General features: G+C 43.8%; 1 long non-coding RNA gene across 1 annotated transcript in view; it reads right to left on the reverse strand.

Annotated features, from left to right (window-relative positions):
* Positions 1-15,997, reverse strand: part of LOC311230382 — a 77,311-nt gene that overhangs the window by 45,024 nt on the left and 16,290 nt on the right. The window contains exon 2 of the long non-coding RNA XR_014619799.1: positions 12,021-12,088. This is a non-coding gene — a long non-coding RNA (uncharacterized lncRNA). The remainder of the gene's footprint in view (positions 1-12,020; positions 12,089-15,997) is intronic.

The following is a 15,997-nucleotide window of genomic DNA, read 5'->3' on the forward strand; positions in this document are numbered from 1 at the left end:
TCGGTGATTGGTGATAATGCTTTATTTTCGCCGATCGTCAAACCCGATCTCACTCGCTGAGTTCTGTCTTAGACACCGGGAGCTGCACACAGAGCTGCGGCGTCTGCTCCTCCTCCTCCAGCCCCTCCCGCATGCATGTAAACACGGGTCTAGTCTAGTCTAGTGGGACGAGACCTCCATGAGCTAACGTTAGCTACCGTTATAAAATGACCCAGTCAACTATTCACTTTTAGTTTAATACATGATGAGGCATTGTCTAACCGAACGGTATCTAGCCGGCTAGCTACTGATAGCTCCTGATATCAACAAATGCTCCAGCAATAGTCTAGTACTAGTGTATGATACCTCTGTTAGCTCACGTTGTCTTAACGTTATATATAGCCGGCTAGCAGTAGCTACAGATAGCTCCTGATATCAATGTCTTATAACACTCATTCGATGCGTATTCGAGCCCCGGCTTGCATCGCAGTCACAAACGGGGATAGCTGAGGGAGTAGGGTATATCTGCAGAGTCTAGGGTAAATCTGCAGAGCCTGCTGAGGGCATACTGAATGTGATTTGATCAAAGCAGAGTATACACACAGACAGTGGAGATAGCGAGCATTTTGACTTGTTGCGTGGTGGCGATATCTCGCAGATAATACAACTACAAGTATAATTATATAATATATATATTGTATTAATAAAAAAAATTAATAAAAAAATATCGATATCGGATCGGTATCGGCCGATATGGCTCAAGATGATCGGTGATCGGTAACGGTGGCAAAAAACGTGATCGGGGCATCCCTAGCCATAACCAGACCTAGACCACCTCTAACTCTAACCCCTAACCAGACCTAGACCACCTCTAACTCTAACCCCTAAGTTACCTTAACCAGACCTAGACCACCTCTAACACTAACCACTAACCAAACCTCTTCCATGTGGCACTTCACTGACCTCAAAATGTGATTTTACATAATGTTTTTATGCAAGCAGATTGCAATCAGTGTGTACTACTAGTACTACTGTGTTTAGTTTACAGTATCCTGTTGTTATAGAATAAACCGCTGCCAGCAGCAGCCCAGCACTGACCAATGACCATCACCAAACCTAACTTAGGGGTTAGAGTCAGAGCCTAGGTGGTCTAGGTCTGGTTAGGGGTTAGAGTCAGAGGTGGTCTAGGTCTGGTTAGGGGTTAGAGTCAGAGGTGGTCTAGGTCTGGTTAGGGGTTAGAGTCAGAGGTGGTCTAGGTCTGGTTAGGGGTTAGAGTCAGAGGTGGTCTAGGTCTGGTTAGGGGTTAGAGTCAGAGGTGGTCTAGGTCTGGTTAGAGTCAGAGGTGGTCTAGGTCTGGTTAGGGGTTAGAGTCAGAGGTGGTCTAGGTCTGGTTAATAGGGGCCATAACCAGACCTAGACCACCTCTAATTCTAACCCCTAACCAGACCTAGACCAGCTCTAAAGGTTCAGCACTCCCTGCACGCACAGTGGAAGATGAGGATTTCATAATGATGTTGCGAACATTTGATAAAAGGTTCAGAGTGCCAAAAAAGACTAAAGTATCCAACCTGGTGGACAAAGTGTATGTGGATAGTGGAACAACAAGATAAATGCAGGCACAGCTTGTCCATGGCACGCAAAGTAACCTTAGGTTTAGACATATGGTCCAAAAAGGGTCTCTTCATTGCAATCAGTGCTTGTTATTTCCAGAAGATAATAAGGCTGAACATATACTCCTGGGGTCTGGTTAGAGTCAGAGAGGTGGTCTAGGTCTGGTTAGGGCAGTGTTTCTCAAAGTGGGGGGGCCTTGAGATTTATAAAAAAAAAAAAAAGAAAAAAAAAATGTATTACAAATAATTATCACTAAAGTGCTATCTGTTGCAGCCGCACTGTTCTCCATGAAAATACCATTTCTCAAAATCTGAAAATCATTATTTAATAAAACACAGAAAAGGATCACCAAGTTACTCTGGATAAAAAAAAACTTTACAGACAACATTGAGACAAAGCTTCCTGACACATCTCCATCCAAACTCTTGGAAGAACTCTTTGAAATCTCATCTGATACATCCACCTGGAGAGCTAGTTTCAGAGTGTGGTGCTGAGTACCAAGTATCTCAATCAAGTATTTCAATCTTGCTTTTGACCTCTAATTCTGTCGGTTTTATTTTATTTTGTATTGTATTTATTTTGTATAATGTATTATTTTTGTTCTGTTTTGTTCTGTTTTTTGTTTTGCCATAGTTTGTCTCTCCTGCCCATGTGAAGAGTCTTTGAGCACCTGGAAAAGCGCTATATAAAATAGATGTATTATTATTATTATTATTATTATTATTATTATTATTATTATTATTATTATTATTATTATTATTATCTCATCTCATGGCCCACCAAGTATCTCATGATGCAGCAGTTAAGGTGTTGATACCATTCAGCACCACATACAGTGTCTGTGTGAAGCTGGCTTTTCATCCATGACAGCTCTGAAAACAAAATATAGGGCCAATTTGAAAGGTCACGATATTGGTGTTATTTCAATAAATTTAAACATGGCCCATTTCATGACTATTTTGTTGGGGCGAGGGGGGGGGGGCCCCAAAATATTTTGGTCCGCCAAAGGCGGGCCTGACAGAAAAAGTTTGAGAAGCACTGGGTTAGGGGTTAGAGTCAGAGGTGGTCTAGGTCTGGTTAATAGGCCATAACCAGACCTCTAGACCATCTCTAACTCTAACCCCTAACCAGACCTCCTCCATCACCATGTGGCACTTTACACACAAACCTCAAAATGTGATTTATCATTTTATATGTTTATGCAAGCAGATTGCAATCAGATTGCCACTGTGTGTACTATACGCACTACTATTATCTACTCAAGTTCAACTACCGGTACTACTGTACTACTGTGTGTTTGTTTACAACACAGACAGTATCCTGTTAGTTAGTGTTGTTGACACTGTTACTGGCTGCTTTTACTGTTATTTAATATTTAGCATTAAAATAAATCGCTGCCAGGTGAGCAAGGCAAGAGATAATGTCTTATTAAGTTATTTCTCCATTCACAGATCGACAGTGAGTGCACCCTTCCTGTGTATTACTTGTGCAGCCGACTCAGATTCCCCTAGGTTAAAAAATAAATACGCAATTTAAATCAGAATATGTTCCATGTTGACTATTTCTGACAAGTTTTTTTCCATTGACTAAAAATAGACAAAAATGTCATCCGTTTTCGTCGACTAAATCTAGACGAAAACAAAAAAGACAAAATTGAGACAAAAACTGACTAAGACTAAAATGCTCAGATATTTAGTTGACTAAAACTGACTAAACCTAAAACTAAAATGAAAATAGCTGCCAAAATTAACACTGCATTCGATAAGCTTAACAATTCGTACAATGGGAAAATAACTGACCCTGAATCTGTGGCTAGTATCTCTCTGGTGATCATATCCATTTATCAGATGAAGCCAAACACCATTTCTAAAAGCAACAACCACGTTATCATTATTTGTATTCACTGCATATTAAATCACTGTAAATACTAATGTAAATCATTGTTTCGTTGTACATATTGTGTATAGTTTATAACGTTATTGTTTTTACGGCGGGCTCTACATGCCCTGATTTAAAATGGTCATCTCCTCTTTGTATACTTTTTAGAGAATATGCTATACAGCGTTATATATATCGTTCTTATTTACTTTTGTCCTCACAGACAAAGTATTCTGCCAGGGAACTTATGGACACAACAGTAGTAGTTATAAGGTTTTTGAGTTTGTAACTGTGCAGCTTTCTATTGTGGTGGTGGAGGTTAGGTGCACTTTAGTCTGTGTTTGTAAATAAGTAATGTTTTTTTTGTGTCGTTTTTTATGCTGTGCGTTTATGTGAATGTTGATTAGTGGTAGTTGAGCTATGGTTATAATTATATTGTCATTTCGGATGTATGGAGGCACTGTATGCTTGGTTAAAGTTGTGAATGGAGGTGTATTCATTTCACATGATCCAGGGACGTAGCGAGGAGTGGGCTGTAATTGGTCGAGATACGTCACGTGGTGTCAGTGAAACAGTAAACAAGAAGTTGCGGGGAATTTGACAGCAGCGAAGGGAAACGAGTGAGGACTGGTGAGTGAATGTGTGTAAGCGATTTGTTTTAAGAATGATAGTAGTATTGTGGTAGTTATTGATTGAATGTGTGTTTTGTTTCAAGGTTTGTAACCTGTTGGAGAAAAGAATTAAAACCTTTTTACAACTGAGTGGCATCCTATCCATCCCTTCACCCCAGCAGCGGGAGTAAAGCTGCACAGTTACAAACCACGGGCGGCGGCAGAAGAGTGGCTGAAACGCGCCGTCAGACAAGGACAAAATAACCGAGGGATATGAGGTACTCCTGTGTCGTTGTAAATGGAATAACTCGCGCATCAGACCATACGGGTCAGCGAGCAGGAACTTTCACCTGGTTCAAATGTTAATGCAAGCAGCTAACACAGCTAAGGAAGCTAACGCAGCTGAATGAGTGAATGAATGAAAACTTGGTTTGACAGATGTCAGTGCCAACTTCAAATGCGATCAGGAGTAATGCCAAGCTACTGAAACTGGCTATCAAATAGCATACCAAAGCTAACGTGGACAAGCAATGAAGGCAGTTGATTGTTTGTTTGAGCATTTTGTTAACGGATTGGAGAGTGGGTGCAATACAGTGCAGCTCAGTGCACACGGTTGTTGGGGGGATGAAGACCAGAGAGGACTTTCGTCTTGTTTACATCAGGGTCCCCCATCCAGTTGAGGATAAAAACTATAGTTTGTTTACTAGCCCTGCGATGATGCCAATCATATTATAAAGGTGTATGCTGATTAGTAGCCCTCTAATTTCAAGACCTTTAGCTTAGTTTGAGTGTACCTGGGTGGCAAGCCGGCGGGAGAAGGTGAAACCTACTCCACTTTGTTTATTTGTATTGTTTTCCATTTTTGGGCGGTATCCCTGGGGGGACCTCTGGTGAGCCTGGTAACGCCGCTGAAGACTAGTTAGGCTAGGATAGTCAGGGAAGTAGCTTCTGAGCTAGTTTAGGCAGCTAGAGAGGGCGGAAGACACAAGGTAGATAAGGAGTTACGGGTACGCTCAATTAGGTTATTATTTATTAGGTTATTTATTATTACAATTATTTATTTTATGGTCAAATGAATAATAAATAAATAAAAAGAAATAAAAATGGATCAATTAAAGAAAGAGAGGGCCAAAGTGAAGGCAGCTTTCACAAGAAAGGCCAACAGCATTTTGCGAATGGCGCCAACTATGCTGCGGGAGGAATTGAAAAGTGAGTGGAAATCCCTTTCTGAGGACGCAGAAAGGCTTCATGCAGCTAATTATGTGTGTGAGGCCTGTCTGATTGATGAAGCAGGCGACATGGAGGCTGTGGATGATAAAGCCAAAGCAGACTTGAAGAGGGTAACCATAGAGTGTGATACAACATTAAAAGAGGTGAAGCAGGCAATCCATTCCAACCTTTGGTCAAAATATGCAGAGACCGAGCTAAAAGCAGCCATTGGACGGGCAGAAAGAAGCTATGAAGGTGCGGGAGAAGTTAACCTGGAAACAATCACCTACGAAAATGGTAAAGAACAAGTCACACTCTTGGAATCTCTCATCACCAAGGCAGAAAGTCTGCTAGCTGTCTGGGAAGGGTGGATCCCTGAAGGCGCTGCGTGCGAGGTTAGAAAAAAGCTGCAAGTACTGGAGGACAAGAGGATTGACCTCTGGCGAAGGTGGGTGGTTGAATTCGGCAGGGTCCAGAAAGAGCAGGCTGATAGAGCCATTGAAATCAGGCTAAAGGCCGCCTCCGACATTGCAGAAGCTGAAAAAGGAGCCGCTGAGGCTGAAAGAAGAGCCGCCGAGACCAGGCTAAAGGCAGCCGAAGTTAGCGCTGGGTCTGAGGAGAGGGCCGCAGATGCCAGAGAAAAGGCAGCTGAGATCCAGTTGGTAATGGCAGAGGCCGCCGCAGAAGAGCGTGCCGAGCTGGCTAAGGCGCAGCGGAAAGCATGGGAGGTAGCACACAGCGCTAGCATAGCAAGCCTGGAAGCGGGAGGCTCACAAGCAGCAGCCATACAGAGAGTTCGCCTTCACCCAATACAGCTACCAAAGTTCAATGGTTGCATGAGAGACTTTCACCGTTGGCGAAGAGACTGGGAAAACCTCCAGCGACAGGGAGATCCATCTGGGTCAGCCGAAGTAAAGAAATTCCAGCTCCTAGACAGTGTGGAGGAGAGAATCATCAATGGCGTTAGGCTCTCAAGCTACGACACAGCTCATGATATGTTTAGGGTCCTTGAAAACCGGTTCGGGAATAAGACCACCATCGCTATTCAGATAATTGAAGAGTTGGAGAAGTTGCCGGTGGCAAAAGGTAACCAGCCGAGAAAAACAATAGAGCTCATCCAAGCTGTTGAGAAGGCCCTTACTGACCTGACAGACTTAGGAAATATTGGAGCTATAAAGAATCCACTTGTTATCAAAGCTATTGAAAGCAAACTGCCTGAATGTGAGCTGAGGAGCTGGCTCACCTTTAAAGCTGCACCTGTGAACAATGTCACCCCTGAAGGCCACTTTGACGCTCTCCTAAAATTCTTAAAAAATGAAGAAGTAGTCCTTGAGGCGTTGGTGCAGCTAAGACCCTCAGAAGTGTTCGAGAAGCCAAGCAAGCCAGAGTGGAAGACGTTCACACAAGCAACAGGAATGGTTGCGACTGGAGAAGAATGCAGCGTGTGTGGAGATGAGGAGCACGGAGGCAAAATTTTCTTCTGCAAAAGGTTTAAAGCGCTCAGTCTGGCTGAAAAGAGAGACGTCGTCGAAAGGAATGAAGCCTGCCAGAGATGTTTGACATCCCATCAGAGGGATGGAGAATGCAGCGACAGGTTCCTTTGCAGGAAGTGCTGCCAAAAGGGAGAGACCTCCGACCACCACTACCTCATGTGCTCTGCAGAAGGAGGGCAAAAAGGAGAGGAGAGGAGAATGGGAAAGCAAAGGGTTGAATCAAGCGGCGTAAACACGGGAACACTCTCAGAAGTGCAACAGAAGGCACTTGCTAACGTCTCCCCCGAAGCAGCGGACCAGATTTTAAGGGCATTCACCAACCAAACAACAGTGTCAATGAGCACAAGCAGTAAGGGTGGTAGTCTCCGTGGAAAAAATGGCCTGAGGGAGCATCCTGTGCTTATGATGATCATGGAGGTCATGACAAACGGAGGGCAAACTATTGGGACCCTAGTAGACCTTGCGTCCGACACCAACTACATAACCCACCAAGCTGCCAAAAGACTCAGACTGAGAGGGGAGAAGATAACGTTGGTTGTGCATGGAGTTGGTGGGATGAAAGTGAGAGTCAAGACAGAAAGGTACCTGCTCAAGGTCAGGATGCGTATTTCAGAGGACACATGGAGTCCCCACCAGATAGTCTGTTATGGCCTGGATGAAATCGCCCGAGCAGGCAGAGTAGTCAGCCCGAAGCAGCTTAAAAGATTCTTCCCAGAAGTCAAAACGGAGGAGCTGGTCCGGCCAGAGAAGATCGAGCTCTTGATCAGCCACCGGGAGGGTCGGCTTGCTCCACAGCGGATGAAGAGAGTGGGAGATCTGGTGCTGTGGGACGGCCCGCTAGGGAAGACTGTGGGGGGAACGCACCCTGATCTGTTTGAGGAGATGGAGATGTCAATCCACAACTCTAAGACTCATTTTGCACACTCTATGAGAGCAAAAGCGATCACGGTGGAGGAGATCTCCTGCGAGCTGGTAAACACCAAAAGAAAAAGGGCTCAGAAACTGGACAAGGTCCCGAGAGGAGTGGAAGAGATCCTCCCCGCTGGAGGCTTCTCTCTCAAGCCATGGGTTCAGTCCGGTCAAAGTGGGAGGCGTGAAAGAAGTCAGCCCAAGCAATCTGGTGAGGTTTCGAGTCTGGCGCTCGAAACCCTGGTGTTGCCCAATGCCAGAGAGGCTGTGTGTAAGGTTCAGCAGCTTGGCCAAGCTCTGTGGGGGGGCCATCAGCTGGGTCCGCCGAGCGGTGAACAAGTGGCGAATCCGAGGTGGAGCCATAGAGAGAGCAGAGTGGGAGGCCAAGCACTTGATGCAAGCAAAGAGTGTGCTGATAAAGATTTGTCAATTTTGTCGCTAACCATGGCTGAGAAATGTGTTGCATTAGAGGAAGAAAAGGCCTCTTTACATACTATGATGAAACGGTCACAAGAAAGTCATCAGTCTGAGATTAATTCTTTAAAAAGTGAATTGGATAAAGTATCAGCACAGTTGCAAATGACTGAGTACAGTCTTGAGGAGAGAGAGAAGATCCACCATGATGAGTGTGAAGGGGCCTCTGCCCTGAAGGAGAAAGTGGAGCATCTCCACGTACAGTTCCATAAAGAGTCAGATAAAGTGAGAGAGGCAGTTAACAAACATCATTGTCTACACAATGAATTGCAAGCCAAAGATGAGCAAATCAACTGCATCAACGTTCAAATAAGTCAAAGAAAGGAATTACTTGCTGGACTCGGTCAACAGCTGAAGGAGAATGATGCAGCCATTGCCCATGTCATGGATTCTGCCTCAATTGAAAGGCTGAAACATGCTGAAGAGAACAATGGTCTAATAGCACAGTTGGGAAGAATGGAATGTGAGCACAGAAGCTCTCTGAAACAGCTGGAAACTACAACAGCCTGTTAGCAATGGAACTGAGATTTCAGTTTCACAGAATAAATGGAAGACATTACATCTCAAACTCAAGCTGTAACAAAATAAATATGTGACATTTTTGTCCTTGAAGGGGCATTTCTTCATCTTCAAAAAGAGGGTCTGTCCTCGAAGCTTGGGAGCTTGGGGCCGCTTCCGAGAACTTTGTGTCCGAGGAACTTTGTTCCGAGGCTTGTGTCCACCACCAAGGGAGAGTGTTTATCTGTTGTGGTCTCCTTGGGTCTAAAGACCAGGATACCAAGTGGGAGGTGTGCAGCTTTCTATTGTGGTGGTGGAGGTTAGGTGCACTTTAGTCTGTGTTTGTAAATAAGTAATGTTTTTTTTGTGTTGTTTTTTATGCTGTGCGTTTATGTGAATGTTGATTAGTGGTAGTTGAGCTATGGTTATAATTATATTGTCATTTCGGATGTATGGAGGCACTGTATGCTTGGTTAAAGTTGTGAATGGAGGTGTATTCATTTCACATGTGATCCAGGGACGTAGCGAGGAGTGGGCTGTAATTGGTCGAGATACGTCACGTGGTGTCAGTGAAACAGTAAACAAGAAGTTGCGGGGAATTTGACAGCAGCGAAGGGAAACGAGTGAGGACTGGTGAATGTGTGTAAGCGATTTGTTTTAAGAATGATAGTAGTATTGTGGTAGTTATTGATTGAATGTGTGTTTTGTTTCAAGGTTTGTAACCTGTTGGAGAAAAGAATTAAAACCTTTTTACAACTGAGTGGCATCCTATCCATCCCTTCACCCCAGCAGCGGGAGTAAAGCTGCACAGTAACGTTAGTTAGCTATCATGGTATCAGCCGGACGTGACGTGTAGCTAGCTATGATGCATGCAGTGCACAGGTCTGAGAAGAGGACCTGTACATTTTACTCGGTCCCGAAACGCCTCTACATGCCACAATTTTTTAATTGTTAACGACAGTAGACATTGCTAACGTCTAGTACGTTTAGCGAGGTAACGTTAACGTTAGCTAGCTAGGTAGCGTGGTATCAGCTGGCCGTGACGTGGATCAGACGACAGCACTGAACAGGCTGCCTAGTGAACAACAGGCTGCTGGTAAGTGTAGTTCTTTTTTTTACAACAAATTAAAAACCTTATAACTACCTTTATTTCAACCAAAAATGCTTAAACAATAATGTTAGTAGTAGAAGGGAACTCATTTTGTGCAAAAATGGAAAGCTTGCCACTGTTCATGCGGCAGAATTGTTACAATAGCCGATAATCCATTTTCCCAATGATGAATCCCTATATGGGTGGAACAACCAGTGACGTCAGACTACACCTCCCTATTGGCAGAGTTGGCGGGTGGAAGTCGATGAGTGGTAATCTGGACCTTGTGGACAGCGACTCCTACAGGTCGGTTGGGGGACGCCTGCACAGCAGAGACAGGAAATGGCGGGGGTAGTGTGAGCCTCCCACACGTTACACCTCGCCAATGAGAGTCCGCGCCGCTGGCAGGTGAAAAGATGTGACAGGCTGCCTCCACATGTATCGGAGGGGACATGTGATGCAAGGCTTCTATCCTCCCTATGAGCGGCCTGTGGGGGGCATATGCGAGCAACGTTCAAGACAGGGGAGGGGAGAATTGGCACAGCGAAATTGGGATGGGAGAAAAATAGAAAAAGTGGATAAGATAAAATAAAAACTAAGTGGTGGTCAACAAAAAATCTGCAGTATGCAAAACGTGCGCGTCAAAAATCACAGACGGTGACGCAACAACTTCCAACTTCGTTCGACATTTGAAGCTGCACAAAGAACGGTAAGTAACTTTGCTTGCTAGCTACAGTAGTTAAATCAATGAGCCATCGAAACAGCCAATGTGGTAATGTTATCATTACATCCAAGATTGATACACGGCTGGCTAGGCAGTTGGTAGTCATAGTCTTATAAAATAAATAAACAATCAGCAATGTCTCGCTTGATGAATGGCCAGCAGTAGCCTAACAGTACTGCTGCTCCTAAAAAAAACATGAATGTTACTGTAACGTTAACCACACAGAGAGAGAGAGAGAGAGAGAGAGAGAGAGAGAGAGAGGAAAGGGAGAAAAAGTAGTCACGCATGAATTAGGTATTATTGTATTATGGTCTAACCATACATAAGTAGGTCAACTAATTTCAAAAAGCTTCATATTGCACCCTGCCCTAATTAAATTACAACAGATTAAGACTTGGACAAGAAAGAAAGAGGTGACAGCCCACTGTTAGGTGGTGCCTCAAAGGAATAGACCTCTAGTGTTATTTAGGAGAGCGATGGATGTAGGAAGGAAGGAGAGCTTGTAGCGGTTGCTCTTATATCTACTTGCTCTGAACAGTCTCCCTGAGGGAAGAACTTCATATTCGAGATAAGAATTCTCTGTGCCTGGCTGACCACTACTTTCTCCAAGATAGATTTTAGAGTGACGGATACTTGGTGTTTCCGGTCACCTCCATCGCTGCGTTCACTAGCCTTTCAAGCTTCGACTTACACTGTATTGTGAGCGTACCAAACCACGCTGCCATCCCATATCTCACCAGGCTTTCTAGGACGCGTCTATACTTTCCGTAGCCGCATTTCTGGCAAGACGCTCTCTGATTGGCCGACGCCTGTTTCTACACTGGTTAAGCTTAGGCACTCTTTCGAAGTTGGTTAAGGTTAGAGTTTGTCTTAGAGCGTGACGGCAAGTTATTTCGACGGTTAAGCTTAGGCACTCTTTCGAAGTTGGTTAAGGTTAGAGTTTGTCTTAGAGCATGGCGATAGAACGCCAGGTAGTTTGCAGGCTGTTCGACGCGGAAATGGGCAAAAACACAGCTTGTCACGCGATTGGGCAACAGTGGCCAATCAGAGAGCGTCTGCCAGAAATGCGGCTACGGAAAGTATAGACGCTTCTAGGACAGCTTTATAAAATGTGGTCATGATCGCCGTGCTCACACCAAACAGTCTGAGACTACGGAGGAAGTGCAGTCGTTGGGCTAGTTTGGAACACAGAACGTCAACATTTACATCCCATTTCAGTCGATTATCCATGTGGATTCCTAGGTATCTATATGATGCAACCTGCTCTATATCACAGTCACCAATTACCACAGAGTCATGTACTCTCACTTCTCTGGGGTCATAGATCATCTCTTTGGTTCTGGTGGTATTGAGAATGAGATGATGTCTCTCACACCAGACCTGAAAGGAGTGGATCTCTTTAAAGTAAGTAGAGGGGCAGTCGCCAGCCTTCAATAGTCTCAGAATAAGTGTGTCGTCTGAAAATGTCAGGACATGATTGTTAGGCTGCCTGCTGCTACACTCGTTGGTGTACAGTGTAAATAGGAGAGGGGAGCTCACCGCACCTTGAGGCACCCCGGTGCTGCAGAATTTGACCTCAGAGAGTGTGTCATTCACCTCGACTTGTTGTGTCCTGTTGGTAAGAAGAGAATAGAACCATTTGATTATTGAGGGGTTTATCCCCATAAGCTTCTGGACAAGCAGGTGAGGGCGAACAGAACAAACACAGAGCTCAAATCTGCAAATAGCACCCGTTTGCCATTATATTATTTCAAGATAATAAAATAGCTATAATGAGTCAATAGATAAAAAGCAGTAATGGCATGTAGGTTACTCACCCTACTCAAGTACAGTGGGCATCCACTTATCATCCATACACTTATTATAAATCCACAGCATTTATAGTAGGGCTGGACAGTATGGTCTAACATTTATATCACAGTATAATTTGAAGCATAGACTGACTGACTGAATGAATGAATGAATGAATGAATGAATGAATGAATGAATGAATGAATGAATGAATGAAAACTTTATTTAACAGATTGCAGAATGGGTACAATACAGTACGGCTCAATACACACATTTGTTAAGGGGATGCAGACCAGAGAAATACTTTGGTCTTGTTTACATCAGGGTCCCCCGTTTTCAATTCATAGTGACATTTATGGCATAGGGACATACATGACATACAGGTATTTAGTACCGTTACATTTGTGACATATACGATATGCAAATATACAGTACTGTTACCCATATATCCTGACAGAGTATATACATATGATGGGGAGGGGACTGTACATTAGGAGGGGGTGGGAGAGAAATATACATACGTGGGGTGGAGACTGTACATTTGGAGGGGGTGGGAGAGAAATATACATACGGCGGGGAGAGAATATATACATACGGTGGGGAGGAGACCGTCTATTAGGAGGGGGTGGGGGGGTTTGGACATTTACGGTGGCCAGTTTCGAATTGCAGCCTCCCGTAGGTGCTCTTTAAGAGCGGTTTTGAATGTGGGTAGGGATTCACATTCCTTTACTGCTTTGGGTAGGGCGTTCCACATTGAATAGAATAGACTTTTAATTGTCATTGCACAGTATACAACGAAATTTCAGGGGAGCTCCCACAGACCGTAGTACATAATACATACATGAACACATAACACATAACACTGTACATAACAGAATATTTTAAATAATAAAGTGCATAATGGGTGGTAATCAGAGATTATCAAGTGCAGTGGTAAGTGCATGGTGCACGTGAGGGGACAGTCAATGAGTGTTTAACAGTCTAACTGCTTGGGGGAAAAAGCTGTTCTTAAATCGTGTACTCTTAGCATGTATTGACCGGTATCTCCTCCCTGAGGGAAGGAGCTGAAAGAGGTGATGTGCTGGGTGCGACTGGTCCTTGATGATACATTTGGAGCGGTGGAGTATTAGAGTATTAGTGTATGGAATGTCGTGCTGTTTTTGAGCACGTTTTTAGTTTTCTCTGAGTTGTCTCCGTTTGTTGTTTTATTGATATTTGTTGTTTTATTGATTTGATTTATCCACTTTTTCTCCCCATTTTCTATTTTTCTCCCATCCCAATTTCGTATTGCCAATTCTCCCCTCCCCTGTCTTGAACGTTGCTAGACTATGCCTCCCAATGGTCGGCTGTAGTGAGGATAGAAGCCTTGCATCACGTGTCCCCTCCGGTACACGAGGAGGCAGCCTGTCGCATCTTTTCACCGCAACAGCTCGAACTCAGTGGCGAGGAGTAACGCGTGGGGGGCTCACGCTGCCCCCGATACTTCCTGTCTTTGCTGTACAGGCGTCACCCAACCGACCTGTAGGAGTCGCTGTCCACAACGTCCAATCGCCACCCATCGACTTTCCACACGCTACCTCTGCCAATTGAGATAGTATGACGACTGGCCCAAGCCGCAGGCAATGCCGACTCGGGGAGTCGAGACCGGAGTCTCTTGCATTGGTGACGAACGCAATCTCCGCTATGCCACCCAGCCGCCTGATATTTGATTTGTTTCTATATGTTTGTATATTTGTTATTGTTCTACATTTGTTTGTATGTCTGGTTTTGATTTGTTTAATGTTCTATATTTGTTTGTATATTTTATTGGTGTTTTATTGATATTTGTTTTTATGTTGTTTTATTGATTATTCTTGTTTGATTTTTATATGTTTGTATCTAGACCCCAGGAAGAATAGTCACTGCTGAGGCAGTGACTAATGGGGATCTGAAATAAAGAAGAAATATGGCAAGGTCCATGAGCAAGTGGAGAAAAACTCAGTACAATTAAACAATATGCAACGACCACTGCAAACGTCGAGTGAATCGTCAAGTAACGTTAACGTCATTGCTACTGCTGTGACTAGCTGCTCTAGTCTACCGGTCACAAGGTATGAAGGTATAGTCAAAATCCATACCATAGCGCAAATTCATACCGTTTATACCATATATACTGTCCAACCCTAATTTATAGACATAAATAAACTTCATGGCTCATCTCCTATTCTGGCTATTCAGTAGGTGCCGGTGGTGTCAAAGAGGCAACTACCCATGTGACCTGAGGATACTAGTAAAGCATTTTGAAATATTCAATTGCAAATAGGGCTGCACGATAAAAACGCGATCTCGATTCATACATCTATGCGATCTCATTTCTAAATGACGATTCTGGTGTATTTGCGTCAAAATGGAGATCAGTTATTAAGATCAGATCATTAAAACACTCGCTCCTATTCCCCTATGCATTCACGTCACAAGACCCCCCCCCCATCTCATCAGTCTACGAGAAGCGGTTCTTACGGAGAGCACGGAACATCATCAGAGACTAGGGATGCCCCCCGGACCCCGGTTTTAAACGGGAACCGGTACTATATTAGAAAATACCGGAGTATTTATAAGCTCCGACGTCCTCGGTACTGCTATCGATACTCTAGAGAAATTATTATTATTATTATTATTATTATTATTTAAAAGTTGCAAACGATCTATCCTCTCTCTGTCTCTGCACGAGAAGCGAGCCACAGCGAGTCATTATTACACACACTCCTCGCGAGTCGCTCGCTAGTAGTGCTACATACGGGTACTCCTTAATGAAAGTTCTCCGTGCTGAAGGAGATGCTTCCAGCTGCAGCCGTTCAGACCAGCGCTTACAATATGTGCGGGGCTTGTAAGCGCTGGTCTGAACGGCTGCAGCTGGATACTATTGTGCTGAAGCGCGCTGCACACAGACACAGACAGCTCTGAGTCTGCATGCACCGTGACTCGTGATGGCGGATAGAGCGAAGCGTTCTAAAGAAAGTATGGATATACAACGCACGTTGCCACAAGTGCAACAAAACATTTGCCAGTAAGGGTGGCAATACGAGCAATTTATCAAAACATCTGTTGGCAAAACATGATATTAGTGTGCAGAAATGCGCGTATTCGACTGCCTTGCGCGCAGTGTTCCATCTGCATCCACGTCCACTGCCGCCGGTAAGCCAAGATACGGAGTTTCCTAGGCTAATAACGAATTATTACAAATAGGCTAATAAACAAAATAATTGTTTAGCTACAAATACTACAATCTAAACTTTTTATAGATCGTCAAGCTGAGGCGTCAGCCACCAATGTGTCCCAGGCCAGTGAGCCCAGGGCCACCACACATCCTTCCCTCTACCTCCCTCCACCACCCAAAGTCCTTTCACCCTAGCAGCTAGAGGAAGGATGACAGAGGATAGGGTGAACGAGTGTCACAGTTCTGTTAGCCTTTTGCATTTGTTGTTTATTATAAAAAGTCTATAATTCAGAGTCAGACACATTTAAAACATTGTTGCTGCTGTTGCTGAAGAAATTATATTCATTTATTATATTTATTTATAAAGTTATATAAAAGAACATTGCTGCTGCTGTTGCTGAAGAAATTATATTTATTTATAATACTTATTTATAAAGTTGTATTTATAAATAATAAAGCAATGTTGATTCTGTTCTTAATTAATTGTCTTTTTTTCTTGCAAAAAAAGAACCAAAAAGAACCGATAAGAGTATC

Source organism: Notolepis coatsorum (genome assembly GCF_963971535.1).
Source record: "Notolepis coatsorum genome assembly, chromosome: 6".
NCBI classification, from domain to species: domain Eukaryota; kingdom Metazoa; phylum Chordata; class Actinopteri; order Aulopiformes; family Paralepididae; genus Notolepis; species Notolepis coatsorum.